Here is a 19295-nt window from a genome sequence, read left to right as displayed (position 1 = left end):
TCACATGTTTCACAGGGTCCTCCAAGAAGTACACATTCATCTGTAGGAGGGGAAAAAGAAGGTGAGACATGGTTTGAGTCTTCACATAAAAAGTGTTGAGAATATTCTGAGAGATACCGCTCACCTAACTCTGTTGACTGGGGAGGAAGCACCACAGAGTCAATCATGTTTCTTGTTTCATCTCTTTCCTAGTGATCCGTCACCATGAGTACGGACGCTGAGATGCAAATCTACGGCAAGGCTGCCATATACCTCCGTAAATCTGAGAAGGAGAGGATGGAGGCACAAGCCGCACCCTTTGATTCAAAAAACTCCTGCTATGTGGCAGACAAGGCGGAGCTGTACCTTAAGGGTCTGATCACTGCCAGGGCAGACGGGAAGTGTACTGTAACAGTCACCAAACCTGACGGCACTAAGGAGGTAAGCCTGATCTGAAAAGTTTTCAAGTTTGTGCAATTACTCAATTTCTTGAAAAATCTTCAAAATGATCAAAAATATTTCAATATAAAATATAAAATCTTTAACAAAATATATATTAAGAAGCATTTCTTTTTTTTGTAAGCAGAATATAACCTTCAAATACATCATCTTTAACGCAGCTATTAAAAAATTACATTGAATTCATTTTATTGACTAGTTAAGAATCACCAGTTACAGTGGGGGAAAAAAGTATTTAGTCAGCCACCAAATGTGCAAGTTCTCCCACTTAAAAAGATGAGAGAGGCCTGTAATTTTCATCATAGGTACACGTCAACTATGACAGACAAATTGAGGAAAAAAAATCCAGAAAATCACATTGTAGGATTTTTTATGAATTTATTTACCAATTATGGTGGAAAATAAGTATTTGGTCACCTACAAACAAGCAAGATTTCTGGCTCTCACAGACCTGTAACTTCTTCTTTAAGAGGCTCATCTGTCCTCCACTCGTTACCTGTATTAATGGCACCTGTTTGAACTTGTTATCAGTATAAAAGACACCTGTCCACAACCTCAAACAGTCACACTCCAAACTCCACTATGGCCAAGACCAAAGAGCTGTCAAAGGACACCAGAAACAAAATTGTAGACCTGCACCAGGCTGGGAAGACTGAATCTGCAATAGGTAAGCAGCTTGGTTTGAAGAAATCAACTGTGGGAGCAATTATTAGGAAATGGAAGACATACAAGACCACTGATAATCTCCCTCGATCTGGGGCTCCACGCAAGATCTCACCCCGTGGGGTCAAAATGATCACAAGAACGGTGAGCAAAAATCCCAGAACCACACGGGGGGACCTAGTGAATGACCTGCAGAGAGCTGGGACCAAAGTAACAAAGCCTACCATCAGTAACACACTACGCCGCCAGGGACTCAAATCCTGCAGTGCAAGACGTGTCCCCCTGCTTAAGCCAGTACATGTCCAGGCTCGTCTGAAGTTTGCTAGAGTGCATTTGGATGATCCAGAAGAGGATTGGGAGAATGTCATATGGTCAGATGAAACCAAAATAGAACTTTTTGGTAAAAACTCAACTCGTCGTGTTTGGAGGACAAAGAATGCTGAGTTGCATCCAAAGAACACCATACCTACTGTGAAGTATTGGGGTGTAAATATCATGCTTTGGGGCTGTTTTTCTGCAAAGGGACCAGGACGACTGATCCGTGTAAAGGAAAGAATGAATGGGGCCATGTATCGTGAGATTTTGAGTGAAAACCTCCTTCCATCAGCAAGGGCATTGAAGATGAAACGTGGCTGGGTCTTTCAGCATGACAATGATCCCAAACACACTGCCCGGGCAATGAAGGAGTGGCTTCGTAAGAAGCATTTCAAGGTCCTGGAGTGGCCTAGCCAGTCTCCAGATCTCAACCCCATAGAAAATCTTTGGAGGGAGTTGAAAGTCCGTGTTGCCCAGCGACAGCCCCAAAACATCACTGCTCTAGAGGAGATCTGCATGGAGGAATGGGCCAAAATACCAGCAACAGTGTGTGAAAACCTTGTGAAGACTTACAGAAAACGTTTGACCTGTGTCATTGCCAACAAAGGGTATATAACAAAGTATTGAGAAACTTTTGTTATTGACCAAATACTTATTTTCCTATGATGAAAATTACAGGCCTCTCTCATCTTTTTAAGTGGGAGAACTTGCACAATTGGTGGCTGACTAAATACTTTTTTTCCCCACTGTATGTGTCAGTGGGTGATGACAAAGTAGTTGGATTGAATGTGGATATGCATTTTTTTAATGATTAAACTTGTATTTAATGAGCAAAAAGCATTCAGTCATGTCCACTTTGATCTGTGTGTAATCTAGATTTCTGACTGTTTCAGGAAGGAAAAGAGTTCAAAGATGCAGACATCTACGAGATGAACCCCCCTAAGTACGACAAGATTGAGGACATGGCCATGATGACCTACCTGAATGAAGCCTCTGTGTTGTATAACCTCAAAGAGCGTTATGCAGCATGGATGATCTATGTAAGAAACCTGCACATACAAACACACACATACATGAACATAAGAAATACACACATACAGTACTATACAGTAGACTCACATCAGTATACCAAAGTACACCCACATCCTCACATAAATCCAGGTAAAAGTTCATCTAACGTTGTTAATCCCCTAATTTAATTTAATCACTTTCATCCAGACCTACTCTGGGCTCTTCTGTGCCACGGTGAACCCCTACAAGTGGCTCCCCGTGTACGATGCAGAGGTTGTCAACGCCTACAGAGGGAAGAAGAGGATGGAGGCTCCACCCCATATCTTCTCCGTCTCTGACAACGCCTTTCAGTTCATGCTGATTGGTACGAGCTTTCATGGATGGATGGATGGATGGATGGATGGATGGATGGATGGATGGATGGATGGATGGATGGATGGATGGATGGATGGATGGATGGATGGATGGATGGATGGATGGATGGATGGATGGATGGATGGATGGATGGATGGTTGGATGGTTGGATGGTTGGATGGTTGGATGGATGTCCATAAGTCCGTAAGTGTTTATGGATGGATGAATGGAAGTTAAAATATGCTTTGGAGAGGTATCTACTGTTTTCTAGTCTAGGTTAGAACAGTTTGCTGGGAATATCCGATTTCTGATTTTGAATGGGAAATGTTCCATAATGAAATTCATGCTATGAATGCAATAATGTACCCATAATGTTGCTTGAGTATGATAAGCAATATGTTTTTTGGTTCCAGATAAGGAGAACCAGTCCGTCCTGATTACGTAAGTTGTTTACTAAAATGTCATTGAGAAGGTGTTTCTATTGTAATAAGTTGGGTCTCTTGGTGTGATGAAATACATTACATTATGAATGGATTAGAGCATTAGGCTATGTGTAATAATGAGTTGATAAATGGGAATATTAGAAAACAGGTCAACAGTGTATTTTTCTATGCTATTTCTTAGTGAAAGCCAATCTGACACTCAAACATGTAACTAAAACCCCTCTTTCTCTGTCATATAAACCAGTGGAGAATCCGGTGCAGGAAAGACTGTCAACACCAAGCGTGTCATCCAGTACTTCGCCACCATTGCAGTGTCTAGTGGCGAGAAGAAGAAGGAAGCAGACCCCAGCAAAATGCAGGTAGGTTGGGCTCATGTTTGCCTTTTTAACACATTTCAAGAAAAAATTACTTTACCAGTTTCTGAGCAACTTGTGTTTGTCTCAATCAGGGGTCTCTTGAGGATCAGATCATTGCAGCTAACCCTCTGCTGGAGGCTTACGGTAATGCCAAGACAGTGAGGAACGACAACTCGTCTCGCTTTGTAAGTATTTACATTTACATTTTAGTCATTTAGCAGACGCTCTTATCCAGAGCGACTTACAGGAGCAATTAGGGTTAAGTGCCTTGCTCAAGGGCACATCGACAGATTTTTCACCTAGTCGGCTTGGGGATTAGAACCAGCGACCTTTCGGTTACTGGCACAACGCTCTTAACCACTAAGCTACCTGCCGCCCCAAGTATGAAGGGCATTCTGTGGAAGTTACCTTATATTGCAAAAATTTATTTCAGTAGTTCCCAATTGTTATATCAATAAATGTCCAACAAACTGTAACATTCCAATAACAAATGTTAGATGTATTTGTTGACCTATTTCTAACCCCCATGCTCGACTATAGGGTAAATTCATCAGGATTCACTTCCAAGGTGGTAAACTGGCTAAAGCTGACATTGAAACCTGTGAGTTGGTTTTGATTGTTTCTCAATGCTTTCCTAAATTCACACAGATTCTTTGTTGGAGATGATATCATCGAATGTTATCTAATATTACAATCTCTCTCTCACTCACTCACTCATCACTCACTCACTCACTCACTCACTCACTCACTCACTCACTCACTCACTCACTCACTCACTCACTCACTCACTCACTCACTCACTCACTCACTCACTCACTCACTCACTCAATCTTTCTCCCTCAGACCTGCTGGAGAAGTCCAGAGTGTCCTTCCAGCTGCCCGATGAGAGAGGCTACCACATCTTCTTCCAGATGATGACAGGCCACAAACCTGAGATAGTTGGTACGGCAAAGTAGAGGTTCATGGGAAATTATTCACACCCCCATCTGTGGAACTTATTAAAAATGTTCATAGTCTACACTAATAATACTATTACAATGAGTACATCCAAGGTAACAAGGCATCTAGACATGGGTCAGGTCTTTGGGAAAAATCTATCTAGTAATGGATTGTGATCACACTAGTCCACAAGTCTCAGTCCCCTCTTTTGATGCTATTTATTATATGCTACATGTATCCTTGAGTCCATCTATTGAGTAAAGGAGGGAGAGATACTGTAAAGGTAGGACAGCAGAATTCTAAGAGATTTAACTGACAAGCTGTTCTCTGTCATCCAAAGAAATGGCGCTCATCACCACCAACCCCTACGACTTCCCCATGTGCAGCCAGGGTCAGATCACTGTGGCCAGCATCAATGACAATGAAGAGCTGGATGCCACAGACGTGAGTCAAACAAAGGGTTAACCAAACTCTAGATAGGGAATGGGTACGACATCCACAAGAGAGTGCCACTAAGTACCCTGTGGAACTGTGTAAAACTCCTTTTGTGCTGCCATCTACTAGTGTGTTGGCCAAGCGTTATCATTTGGAACAGAGAAGCCAGTCAAATCTATCCATCCCATTGTTCTGCATTGAGCAGCGCAGAACTGTAGTGTAACTGAGCAAACTACCGTTCAGTTCATCACTGTTGTACTTCCTCTTTAATGCCAGGATGCCATTACAATCCTGGGCTTCACTAATGATGAGAAGGTTGGCATCTACAAGCTCACAGGAGCTGTAGTGCACCACGGCAACTTGAAATTCAAGCAGAAGCAGCGTGAGGAGCAGGCCGAGCCAGACGGCACAGAGGGTGAGTCCCACTCATAGATATACAATATGTAAAGCATTAGTCCCATTCCCAGTCCCAAACGTAGAAATAGAACATGTAAGACAGACAGTGACACATGAAAGTCAGGCAGGAGATCATTTCTAGAGAACAAATTCCAACCTCCAGAAATTATTTTAAATTATGGATGTGGGTGAATCAAAACCTAACTGACAAAGAAGTTGACCAAACTATTTTGCCAGTTTGACATCAGAAACCATCTTGTGTTCCTGATTCTGTTGTTGTTGGTTCTCTCTCCAGTGGCTGATAAAATCGGCTACCTGCTTGGCCTGAACTCAGCTGAGATGTTGAAGGCTCTGTGCTACCCCAGAGTGAAGGTCGGCAACGAGTATGTGACCAAGGGACAGACTGTGCCTCAGGTAAGGCGGCCAAACACAGCATCTACCATTTTCTCTGTGGACCAGAATTATTTTGGGAAAGAGTGCATTGCTTTTTTTGGATAGTGTTGTTGTTTTCCCAAAATTATTATCACCTTATCACTGGACATGGTCAATATCTCATGTATTAATTTGAGGTATTATCATTGCAGGTTAATAACTCAGTCATGGCTCTGGCCAAGTCTATCTATGAGAGGATGTTCTTGTGGATGGTCATCCGTATCAACGAAATGTTGGACACCAAGCAGCCAAGGCAGTTCTATATCGGTGTGCTCGATATTGCCGGGTTTGAGATCTTTGATGTGAGTATGAGACCAGAACAAGATAATTCATTTTGATTGAGATGGATTACAGCCTTGTATGATGAAATTATCCCTTTTAAAACTCCATCAACAGTACAACAGCATGGAACAGCTGTGCATCAACTTCACCAATGAGAAACTGCAACAGTTTTTCAACCACACCATGTTCGTCCTGGAGCAAGAGGAGTACAAGAAGGAGGGAATCGTCTGGGCCTTCATTGACTTCGGCATGGACTTGGCTGCCTGCATTGAGCTTATTGAGAAGGTAAACTGTCTGTGAGGATTATATTGGACCGCAACAGCAAAGCTCATAGGGATCGCTGTGTGAGACATTATCACAGTTTGACAACGCATCTGACTGTTGAGAACTCAATATGTTTCCTATTATGTGCCTCTAAATGAATATAATCATATAATAGCATGTTTACTAAAGGAATGAATGTGATCCTAAATGTAAATATCACTAATTTGATATACATCTCTTTTCGTAAAGCCATTGGGCATCTTCTCCATCCTTGAAGAGGAGTGCATGTTCCCCAAGTCTTCAGACACTACCTTCAAGGACAAGCTGTACTCCCAACATCTTGGGAAAACAAAGGCGTTTGAGAAGCCCAAGCCTGCCAAAGGCAAGGCAGAGGCCCACTTCTCCCTGGTGCACTACGCTGGTACTGTGGACTACAACATCACTGGCTGGCTGGAGAAGAACAAGGACCCCCTGAACGACTCAGTTTGTCAGTTATATGGGAAGTCAGGAGTCAAAATTCTGGCTGCCCTGTATCCCGCTGCCCCACCAGAGGGTAAGGCTAGCAACACGTCAAAATATTTAATTAAGCACTAGCTACAACTCAGACCCACATTTCTTTAAAGTCTTTGAATATATAACAATTTCTCAGGGTTTATCACTGGGTTAATTTACTCATATAATAGGTGTTATTTTACATAATCTCCTTGGCAGCATTTGCCTCTAGATAAGTGTGAAGTTAACCAGAGATTATCTGGTTTATAATTAATGTGCTTTCTGGAGACAAGACCACTCTAGATTTCTTACATACTCTTATTATTATTCTATTTATTCCATTCTAGGAAATGTACTTTTCTAGTTATCTTGAACTTTTCCCATTTTAACAGATACAAGCAAGAAAGGAGGCAAGAAGAAGGGTGGTTCCATGCAGACTGTGTCCTCCCAGTTCAGGGTGAGCTTTTGAAATGTGTATTCAGTCCTTCAAAAGTTGCATTGATAATCATAAATGATTTCTGAGAAAATGGTTTGTAACCCTCTTACAGGAGAACTTACATAAGCTGATGACCAACTTGAGGAGCACTCATCCTCACTTTGTGCGCTGCCTGATCCCCAACGAGTCAAAGACTCCAGGTACAATAAATATTGAGTTAAATATTACATCTTATCAGTACAGTATCAGTGACTTTAACAATCTCAATCTTTAACCTGTTTATGAGTATTAAAAGAGACTTGGTTTGTTTTACCAGGTCTGATGGAGAACTTCCTGGTTATCCACCAGCTCAGGTGTAATGGTGTACTGGAGGGTATCAGGATCTGCAGAAAGGGCTTCCCCAGCAGAATCATCTATGCTGACTTCAAGCAGAGGTACACAAGCACACACACACACACACAGAAAGATCTGCTCCAAGGGTTTTCCCAGCATCAGAATAGGCTTACCTTTATGAAATGTAACAAACATCTTACAACTTGACATGTGTTAAAAATGTCTACTCATTCAGGTACAAAGTACTGAATGCCAGTGTCATCCCTGAGGGTCAGTTCATGGACAACAAGAAGGCTTCTGAGAAGCTGCTTGGGTCCATTGATGTGAATCACGAAGATTACAAGTTTGGACACACCAAGGTCAGTCAAATACCCCCAGCAAAAGCTGACAACAAAACACTACTTCAATGATAATTTAAACCCTTACCATATAAAATCTCTGCAGTTGATCTATCCATCCTTTTGTTCTTTCTTCTTCATTTAACCAAAGGAAAAGGTGGAAAAACATTGTAGTGTTTTTTACTTCAACGTCATAGAAGTATAGAAGAGAAACTAAACTCATTATCATGAGTGGTATGGCTGCAGTTATCTGTATCTGTGGACATTATTAATCTACAACTGTACAATAACTAACAATTTAGAAACATCCTATCCCATGGTTTGTTTGTAAGCATTTTCCTTTTTTATTAATTTGTAAAAATGTGTCTGAAAACATAATTCCACTTTGACATTATGGGGTATTGTGTGTAGGCCAGTGACACAAAATCTCAATGTAATCCATTTTAAATTCAGGCTGGAGAAAGTTTAGGGGTGTGAATACTTTTTGAAGGCACTGTAAAACTGTACAATAACTTACAACTTATAAACAACCTATCCCATGGTTTGTTTGTAAGTATTGCAAAGTTTGTAGTTGGAATCAATCTAGTGGAGTTGTTCCCCTCTTTTGATTCAACCCTTTCTATCTGTCACCATCTGTGGTTCCATTGACCATGCTAACCTGTGTTTCAGGTGTTCTTCAAAGCCGGTCTTCTGGGTGTCCTGGAGGAGATGAGAGATGAGAAGCTGGCCACTCTGGTCGGCATGGTCCAGGCTCTCAGCCGTGGATTCCTCATGAGGAGAGAGTTCACCAAGATGATGGAGAGGAGGTGAGGAATAGTGGACATATTGGCAAAGCATACTGTCAACCACCTGTATCTAATGCATTATGATGACATGCTGTATATGCTGTGAGTTGTTCAGAATGAGAAAGTACGTCTTATAATGCTCTATTAAAGTTGCAGTTTGGGATGTGGCAAGCTGTTCAATTGGCATATACATTTGTGATATTAACCCGTTCATTTTTGAAAAATATAAAATGCCTCATGAGCTCAGCATCACCTGTCAGTCCTTGCATCTAGAGAGCTGTCTATGAGTTTCAGAGGGGTTACATTACCCTAGCCCTATTCCTCAGCTGTATACAAAAGGTGGTGCTGGTTTTGTTGTTCTTCGACTCCCAGAATGTAGCTTTATTAAGCATCCCAATATGCAAAAACTGGTTGAATCATCGTTATATCCACATAATTTCAACCAAAACATTCAGTGTGATGACGTTGAATCAACATGGAAATTTCTATTTTTTCACCCAACTTTTAACCTAAAAACAATAACATGGTGACATTTTTGGTTGATTTCTCACGTTGAATTCACGTTAGTTGACAACTCAACCAAATGTAAATCAAAACTAGATGTTGAACTGACATTTGCGCCCAGTGGGATATCACTCACCATGTAACTCTGTCCTTTCTGTCGACCAGAGATTCCATTTTCACCATCCAGTACAACGTCCGCTCATTCATGAATGTGAAAACCTGGCCATGGATGAAGTTGTACTTCAAGATCAAGCCCCTGCTGCAGAGCGCTGAGACTGAGAAGGAGCTGGCCAACATGAAGGAGAACTATGAGAAGATGACGGCAGACCTGGCCAAGGCTCTGGCCACAAAGAAGCAAATGGAGGAGAAGTTGGTGGCCCTGACGCAGGAGAAGAATGACCTGGCACTTCAAGTTGCATCGGTGAGTGAAAGACGACCATCATAAGGGCACATTTACACACACATGAATACACAGATGAACACACACACATATGAATTCTCTGTAAAGTATGTGGCTGTATTTATTAAAATATGCTGTATTTATTTCATGAATTTCTATTGATTTAATCTGACCTCTTTGACTAAAGTGTATATTTTGATACACAAAGTGAGGCCTCTGATTTGTCCTCGTGTTCTGAAACCAGGAAGGAGAGAGTCTGAACGATGCCGAGGAAAGGTGCGAGGGGCTCATCAAGAGCAAGATCCAGCTGGAGGCCAAACTCAAAGAGACGACCGAGAGGCTGGAGGATGAGGAGGAGATCAATGCTGAGTTGACTGCCAAGAAGAGGAAGCTGGAGGATGAGTGCTCTGAGCTGAAGAAGGACATTGATGACCTGGAGCTCACCCTGGCCAAAGTGGAGAAGGAGAAGCACGCCACTGAAAACAAGGTCTTGTGTTTTACCATAGACAGTCTAACCAAACAATAATCCAAACAATAATCAACTCAAAACATAGCTTAACAGAAATGGAATTCAAGTTGTATTATAGGTGAAGGAAAACTTAAGACACAAAATAGTGAAATTTCAGTTTCGGGGTACTCCCCACATTCATTGCATGTTCTGTTCCCCACTCATTTATGACTTCCACTCAGTACACCGGCATGGTGTACACTGCCATCTAGTGTTGAATCTATAGTACAGTACTTGTTGACACATTTCTAATTTAAATGAATGTAAAATATAACAAACTAAATCTCCCCTTTATGGTGAAGTATAATTATGTTGTGACCATTTTCAGGTTAAAAACCTGACAGAGGAGATGGCATCTATGGATGAGAGTGTTGCCAAGCTGACCAAGGAGAAGAAAGCCCTCCAAGAGGCCCACCAGCAGACACTGGACGACCTGCAGGCAGAGGAGGACAAAGTCAACACTCTGACCAAGGCCAAGACCAAGCTGGAACAGCAAGTGGATGACGTGAGTGGAGTTCGACATTTTAACCATGATAGAATGTAAGATGATATTATCTTCAGTTGTTTAGATTTTAATAATATATTTGTTTTTATCTTATAGCTTGAGGGTTCTCTGGAGCAAGAGAAGAAGCTCCGTATGGACCTAGAGAGATCCAAGAGAAAGCTGGAGGGAGATCTGAAACTCGCCCAGGAGTCCATAATGGACCTGGAGAATGACAAGCAGCAGGCTGATGAGAAAATCAAGAAGTAAACACAAACAAATCACAACAGTATTACCTGCTACCTGTTTTTGGCTAATTCTTGTAATTATGAATCAGCATATACATGTGATTCTTAAAGGGATACTTCAGGAAGCCCTTTATCTACTTCCCCAGACTGAGATGAACTCGTGGATACCATTTTTATGTCTCTGCATGCAGTTTGAAGTTGCTAACTAGTGTTAGCGGAATAACTGGAAGTCTATAGTAACTGCTAGCATGCTAGTAGATACCATATACTTCCAGTCATTGTGCTAATGCTAGTAAGCATTGGCTCGCAAAACTACTTCTAACTTCCTTCATACTAGATGCAGAGACATAAAAATGGTATCCACAAGTTCATCTGACTCTGTGGAAGTAGATTCCAAAATGCTGAAGTATCCCTTTAAAAGCAAAGTGAATGGTATGATGCTCTCCCTTTACACTATCGAACCGAAACCAACTCTGCAATTGGCGTATTTGTGTTTCTTAGGAAGGAGTTTGAGACCACTCAGCTCCTCAGCAAGATTGAGGATGAGCAGTCTCTGGGAGCTCAGCTGCAGAAGAAGATCAAGGAACTCCAGGTACAGTACAGGATAAAAGCCCACACCTGAATCATTTCCTGAAAAACACTTTCTGGTAGCAGACAGTGTTCCTGGTGGCTTCTAATGGCTCAGTAGGTTGGAAGATGGTGTTTCTTGTTGGTGCTTCTTACCATTGTGGTTTTGGTTCCTGCATGGGACACTGTCTACTGAATATATTAGTGTATATTAGTACAGGATATAAGGATCTAAGCTACAGACACACCCAGGTACAGTACAGGATCAAAGCTCCAGTACAGGAAAGCACAGACTTGAATCATTTCTTGAAAAACATTATTCCTGTAGCACACATTTTTCCCGGTTGCTTCTGATGGCTCAGTTTGTTGGAAGATGGTGTTTCTTGCTAGTGCTTCTTACTGTTGTAAAGATGATGCTTCTTAATTGTGGTTTTGTGGCACAGTGGTATAAGGCACTGCATCGCAGTGATAGCTGTGCCACTAGAGATCCTGGTTCGAATCCAGGCTCTGTCGTAGCCGGCCGTGACCGGGAAACCCATTGGGCGGCGCACAAGTCCTCCAGGGTAGGGGAGGGAATGGCCGGCAGGGATGTAGCTCAGTTGGTAGAGTGGTATTTGCAACGCCAGGGTTGTGGGTTCGATTCCAGTATGAAAAATAAATAAAAATGTATCCACTCACTAACTGTAAGTCGCTCTGGATAAGAGCGTCTGCTAAATGACTAAAATGTAAATGTTTTGGTTCCCGCATTGGACACTGTCTACTGAATATATTAACTGTCTTTGTATTAACACATTTATGCAAAATATACATACTATTATTATTTTTTTAGGTTCAATTGTTTCAACTATATTGTAGTGTTCATCCCCCCTGCTTCTGCCCCCTGTTCTAGGCCCGTATTGAGGAGCTGGAGGAGGAAATTGAGGCTGAGCGTGCTGCCAGGGCTAAGGTTGAGAAGCAGAGGGCCGATCTCTCCAGGGAACTTGAGGAGATCAGCGAGAGGCTAGAGGAGGCCGGAGGCGCCACTGCTGCTCAGATTGAGATGAACAAGAAGCGTGAGGCTGAGTTCCAGAAGCTGCGTCGTGATCTTGAAGAGTCCACCCTGCAGCATGAGGCCACAGCCGCCGCTCTGCGCAAGAAGCAGGCTGACAGTGTGGCTGAGCTTGGGGAGCAGATCGACAACCTGCAGCGCGTCAAGCAGAAGCTGGAGAAGGAGAAGAGCGAGTACAAGATGGAGATTGATGACCTCTCCAGCAACATGGAGGCCGTCGCCAAGGCTAAGGTGAGTAGTGATGTTTTGGTCAAGCAGTGTTGAGGAGGGTCAACTACATTACCATTCAAGTGAACTGAAGTTGACAGTCACATATATAAAGTAATGATGGTACATGTTTCACTAACAGGGCAATCTGGAGAAGATGTGCCGTACTCTTGAGGACCAGCTGAGCGAGCTCAAGACTAAGAATGATGAGAATGTTCGCCAGGTCAACGACATCAGCGGACAGAGGGCCAGACTCCTGACAGAAAATGGTACCATCAACAATGAACAACAAACTAATGCTTTACTTCAGTAGAACACAATAAACTGTGTTGTGGATTTATGTCCATAGTCCACATCAGTGGCGGTCGGTGATGTTTAAGATGAAGGAGGATGCTTCATTTTTTTAGGAGCATGGCCTTATTTCTATTACAGCATATTGGATGACTCATTCATATTTGATTCACCCAGCTCAATGTAACATCGATAGGTTTAGGCTACTACATGATACTAACATTTTCCCTATACCTATCATGAGGTTTCTACAGCCTATGAATGAAAGTTTACAACGTAGGTGCACAGGTTGAGAGAAAAATTAGAGTAATCGAGGTGAGAGACAGTGACACATTCAATACCGCCTTGCACACTCTTACCTGCATCTAGCTGATCTAGGTTGTAATCATTAGTCCAACAGTTGGAAACGAGAGTTTCTATTGGACAAATTCAGGTATGTTTATCCTCATTTTGTTCCATTTGCTTCCGTTTAAGAAACGTTTTCCAACAGAATCGGCGGAATGAATACATCCCTGATCACACGCAAACACAGTTCACTTTCATAGAAGCCACATACAAAAAGCATGATCATTTTGCTCGTTGTATAATTCCTTCTCGCATCTACGCGCTCTCCTCCTCTCACCTTTTCCCTTGACATCTGGACTTCAGTGCAAAACACATCAGCTGTCTGTGATCAGGCGAAAACAAAACTTTCCAATCCAAACCTTCATATCATAACCACTAACTGCTACACACAGCCTACAGTGTTGTCACCATAGCTCGTCAACATAGCTACTATAACTAACACGTTAGTAAACCCGCTACAATCATGCAGTACAGTCAGCAAGCAGTTTAGCAGTTCCACCGGCAATAAATTAATAAAACCAAAAGCTTGCCTTGACTTGGAAGAGTTCCAGTGTTGGATAGCCATAGCCAGCTAACTAACATAGCATTTGAGCCGGGTGTTTGAGTAGGCTAAACTAGCAAGCTGCATTCGCTAGCTAAGTGAAAGTGAAAAAAGAAACATGTCAGTTCATGCTGCAAGAGCTATGATAGGTTGCAGTACATTGTCATTATTACTGTGTAAGTCTATGGAAGGGGGTGAGAACCATGAGCCTCCTAGGTTTTGTATTGAAGTCAATGTACCAAGAGTGCTACCCTACAGAGTGCTGTGAAGGCTACTGTAGACCTTCATTTCGCAACAATGTGTTTTAATCAATTATTTGGTGACGTGAATATATTTAGCGTAGTTTTATCTAAAAAGGATAACTTTTTTTATGTTTCACTATTTTTATTTTTAATGAATTTCACTGAGGAGGATGGTCCTCCACTTCCTCTTCTGAGGAGCCTCCACTGGTCCTGGTATACTATTCACCACCTAACATTGCCCTACAATACCTCAAACTCCATTTTCAATCTTGGAGAACATAGACCTCATTAACAAGATGTCCCTCTATCCCTGCAGGTGAGTTTGGCCGCCAGCTGGAGGAGAAGGAAGCCCTGGTGTCTCAGCTGACCAGAGGCAAACAGGCCTTCACTCAGCAGGTGGAGGAGCTGAAGAGGCAGATTGAGGAAGAGGTCAAGGTAAGGAACCCAAAATGGACTCCACCGACCACAGAGTTTAGAGCAGGGATCATCAACTAGATTCAGCGGTGTGCTGATTTTTTTCTTGAGCGGATGGTCTAGGGGCCGGAACATAATTACAAATAATTTGTAGACTGAAAATTGAACGCAAGAAGCACAAACAGATAAAATATTTGACTAAAACATTATTATTTCAAACCTTGCTTACATTTCTATACGATCACATACATGGGCGTCATGCACCCCACAATAAAAATCGAAGGGGTCACAAAGTACGTGAGGATGGCTGGGGGTGCGGTCCTGAGGGGGGGTAGGCCCCCTGTCCTGAAGAAAACTTTGGAACAGATTTCCCCAAAAATGTGTTTACTGTCTTCTATGGTCCCCCACCCCCGAAAACTTGAGGGGCCAAATAATATTGTGGCCCGCCAGTTGGACAACCCTGGTTTAGAGCCATATATTCATATAGATGGTGACTACGCCACCCTCAGAGACTTTACTATAATTTGTTTGACTATCTCTCAAATCTCTCTTTGTCTTTCTCTCTCACAGGCTAAAAACGCACTGGCCCACGGTGTCCAGTCTGCCCGCCATGACTGTGACCTCCTGAGGGAGCAGTTTGAGGAGGAGCAGGAGGCCAAGGCAGAGCTGCAACGCGGCATGTCAAAGGCCAACAGTGAGGTGGCTCAGTGGAGGACTAAGTATGAAACTGATGCCATCCAGCGCACAGAGGAGCTGGAGGAGGCCAAGTGAGTCACACGCAACAGAAAAAACTCAAATATATGGTGTGGATGGTGAGGGTGGTAGGGGGCTTTGAGAAAATGCTACATCAACATGAATTGTAACATTTGTTTCAGCCCCTAAAACCTCCCTCTGTTGTCCAACAGGAAGAAGCTGGCCCAGCGTCTGCAGGAGGCTGAGGAGACCATTGAGGCGACCAACTCCAAGTGTGCCTCCCTGGAGAAGACCAAGCAGAGGCTGCAGGGAGAGGTGGAGGACCTCATGATTGACGTTGAGAGAGCCAATGCATTGGCCGCCAACCTCGACAAGAAGCAGAGGAACTTTGACAAGGTCAAAAGAAAGAAACCTCACCCTTGGGTGATATTTACTGTCTGCAATATGATCAATTGTAGTATAATTGTAGCATATTTATGAATCAAAACTCTTCATCTATGACTTCTAATGATAATCCCATGTATTTCCCTAGGTTCTGGCAGAGTGGAAGCAGAAGTATGAGGAGGGTCAGGCTGAGCTGGAAGGAGCTCAGAAGGAGGCTCGCTCTATGAGCACTGAACTCTTCAAGATGAAGAACTCCTACGAGGAGGCTCTGGATCATCTGGAGACCCTGAAGAGAGAGAACAAGAACCTGCAACGTGAGCATTTGACAGCAGTTCTATTTGGCTCATGTTTGACTAGTGTTTTGAAAATGGAGGGAACTGTAATCATCCAAATTACTATTACACCATTTCAGAGTTTTCATGTTCAGTTCAAAATATATATATTTTTTTAAACCCAAGGATGTGGAGGGCAATTAGATTTGCAAGACCGCATGAAGTGCTGTTAATTAATTAACTGTTATTATGATTCAATGTCAACTTCAGTACATTGGTGATATCCACTGAAAATATCCCACGTCTAAACTGCTCCTGTGTGTGTGTGTGTGTGTGTGTGTGTGCAGAGGAGATCTCTGACCTGACTGAGCAGATCGGAGAGACTGGCAAGAGCATCCATGAGCTGGAGAAGGCCAAGAAGACCGTGGAGACAGAGAAGTCTGAGATCCAGACCGCTCTGGAGGAGGCTGAGGTACAAACTACAGCTGTTTGATGGGAAAAGCAGTGTTACACTAGCCAATGCCAGCTACAGTCTAATGCTCCTTGTATTGGTGTTTATTGTAGTCATATGTGTACAAAACATTCAGGACACCTGCTCTTTCCATGACATAGACTGACCAGGTGAATCCAGGTGAAAGCTATAATCCTGCATTGATGTTACTTGTTAAATCCACTTCAATCAGTGTAGATAAGGAATTTTAAGCCTTGAAACAATTGAAACATGGATTGTGTATGTGTGCCATTCAGAGGGTGAATGAGACAAAATATTTAATTGCCTTTGAACGGGGTATGGTAGTAGGTGCCAGGCGTACATGTTTAAATGTGTCAAGAACTGCAAAGCTGCTGGGTTTTTCACGCTCAACAGTTCCCATTTGTATCAAGAATGGTCCACCACCCAAAGGACATCCAGCCAACTTGACTCAACTGTGGGAGGCATTGTAGTCAACATGGGCCAGCATCCCTGTGGAATGCTTTCAACACCTTGTAAAGTCCATACCCGAACGAATTGAGGCTGTTCTGAGGGCAAAATGGCAATTCAATATTAGGAAGGTGTTCTTAATGTTTGGTACACTCAGGGTATATTCAATTCCTATATCCAAATGTATTGAACACAATTCGCCTGACTGCTTTTGTTTGTCCAGGGCACACTGGAGCACGAGGAATCCAAGATTCTGCGTGTGCAACTGGAGCTGAACCAGATCAAGGGTGAGGTGGACAGGAAGATTGCTGAGAAGGATGAGGAGATGGAGCAGATCAAGAGGAACAGCCAGAGGGTGGTTGACTCCATGCAGAGCACCCTGGACTCTGAGGTCAGGAGCAGGAATGATGCCCTGAGGGTGAAGAAGAAGATGGAGGGAGACCTGAACGAGATGGAGATTCAGCTGAGCCACTCCAACAGGCAGGCCGCTGAGGCCCAGAAACAGCTGAGGAACGTACAGGGACAGCTCAAGGTAAAGGGACTGGGACATCAGGTTCAAAAACCTAAACATGGCTAGGGATTTGTTTGTAAATCTGTAGAAAATAAAAGAACAGAGAAATTGAATAGAGTGGTTTATGTACTAAATGTAACGATACTGGAGAAATTCGTACCAATTCACATTTCTGTCACTGATCGATCCTATCGCCCCTACTTCCACAAGTCCTAATGAACCTATGTCATTGTAAACCCCAGGATGCCCAATTGCATCTTGATGATGCCGTCCGCGCTGCAGAGGACATGAAGGAGCAGGCAGCCATGGTGGAGCGCAGAAACGGTCTGATGGTGGCTGAAATCGAGGAGCTGAGAGTTGCTCTGGAGCAGACAGAGAGAGGCCGCAAAGTGGCTGAGACTGAGCTGGTAGACGCCAGCGAGCGTGTTGGACTGCTGCACTCCCAGGTATTGGTCAAAAGCCATTTCCAATTAAACTAAACCAAGCATACCGTTTACACACACCTGGAATTTGACAGTCCTTGCTTTTAGAATTTCAGAATTTCAGCCTTGTGAATCGTAGGTTCTCTTGAGAGTCAAACAAATCATATTGTTTCCTCCTATAGAACACCAGCCTTCTGAACACCAAGAAGAAGCTAGAGACTGATCTGGTGCAGGTGCAGGGAGAGGTGGACGACATCGTCCAGGAGGCCAGGAATGCAGAGGAGAAGGCCAAGAAGGCCATCACTGATGTGAGTCCTTGAATTACATCAACTTGATTTGTCCCCAAGGGCCAATGGTAGCTGGGCTGGTTAACCACAATAAAGATGTCAGAGAGACGTTATGATTGGTGCCAATTGGTGCATAAATTAAACAAACTACTTTTCCAGGCGGCCATGATGGCTGAGGAGCTGAAGAAGGAGCAGGACACCAGCTCTCACCTGGAGAGGATGAAGAAGAACCTGGAGGTCACAGTCAAGGACCTGCAGCACCGCCTGGATGAGGCTGAGAATCTGGCCATGAAGGGAGGCAAGAAGCAGCTCCAGAAACTGGAGTCCAGGGTGAGTTAACAGCAGGGTGGATTATGGTGGATTGAAAGACCGATTGCTGGAAATGTATTTGATCATATATAAAAATACACAGGAGACACTTTCTCTCAATAGAAGTCCAAATTAGGGTTAAGTGCCTTGCACATCAACACATTGTTCATGTTAAAGGCTCCGGGATTTGAACCAGCAACGTTGAACTGCTAGGATACCTGCCACCCTAAACCACCTATATCAAGGGTTCACAAACTTTTAGCCTTGGGACCCCTTTTGTGATAGCGAATTCATCAGGGACCCCCTCATAATATCAGAAGACAATTCCTACTTTAGAGTGCGATAAAAATAGCATCCAAGTAATTTTACCATGGCGTTTCTAAACCCAGAGGTGCAACATTGCAAGACTTCTGGGAACCCTTACGAAGCGGACTTGGCAGACTTGGCAGACCAGACTGGGGTGTGGGGTTTGAGATGTTTATGGGAGAAGTGGAAAATGTATCCTTGGTTGTTAATTTTCTTGAAATCTAAAAGCAAGACCTTACTACCACCTAGTGAAAGTAACAAACGGTCACGTTTCCATTTTTCATCAAAAACAACTTTCTACCGAAGGAGAAGCTTTTGATTTGACTGCACATGTGCAGTTCAGCACAACCGTTAGACCCGATGATGTGTTTTTGCTCATGAGCTTAGCTAGCAATGGTCGCCATGGCATTGTCCACAAGTCTTCATCTTTGGTTTTACTATGACTTCTGCAGTGCATGGCCGGACTAATCAAGCCGGACAAATCAAGTCTCGGCCCCTGGGAAATAACATTTTAAAGTCACCTCTTGGCATCAGAAACAACATTTTGCAGTTTTAAAATGAATTTTCTGCAGTTCTACAATTATTTTGCCTTTGGAAAGAGAGAACATTTAGTAATTTTCCAGCTAATTTCTTGCAATTCTACACATTTTGCCATGGAGCGGAGAGAAAATGTAGCAGTTTTAA

At 43.0% G+C, this 19295-nt stretch overlaps 1 pseudogene across 1 annotated transcript; it reads left to right on the top strand.

The window, feature by feature from the left end:
* Positions 1 to 204: 204 nt before the first annotated feature.
* On the top strand, positions 205 to 17192 carry LOC311124718 (myosin heavy chain, fast skeletal muscle-like; annotated as a pseudogene). The gene is made up of 32 exons: positions 205 to 420; positions 2310 to 2456; positions 2635 to 2791; positions 3195 to 3222; positions 3469 to 3583; positions 3673 to 3765; positions 4121 to 4181; positions 4424 to 4522; positions 4860 to 4963; positions 5231 to 5369; positions 5646 to 5764; positions 5935 to 6084; positions 6179 to 6349; positions 6578 to 6881; positions 7213 to 7277; positions 7369 to 7456; positions 7573 to 7690; positions 7825 to 7948; positions 8597 to 8733; positions 9382 to 9637; positions 9861 to 10103; positions 10453 to 10629; positions 10726 to 10871; positions 11355 to 11445; positions 12310 to 12699; positions 12818 to 12944; positions 14411 to 14529; positions 15079 to 15275; positions 15414 to 15597; positions 15734 to 15899; positions 16205 to 16329; positions 17000 to 17192. The product of its transcript is annotated as a myosin heavy chain, fast skeletal muscle-like (transcript).
* The last annotated feature ends 2103 nt before the right edge of the window (positions 17193 to 19295 follow it).

This window comes from Coregonus lavaretus, assembly GCF_964263955.1.
Source record: "Coregonus lavaretus genome assembly, contig: HAP1_SCAFFOLD_79, whole genome shotgun sequence".
Taxonomy (NCBI): Eukaryota; Metazoa; Chordata; class Actinopteri; order Salmoniformes; family Salmonidae; genus Coregonus; species Coregonus lavaretus.
The sequence above is the reverse complement of the archived record's forward strand: the minus strand, read 5'-3'. Positions and strand labels throughout refer to the sequence as shown.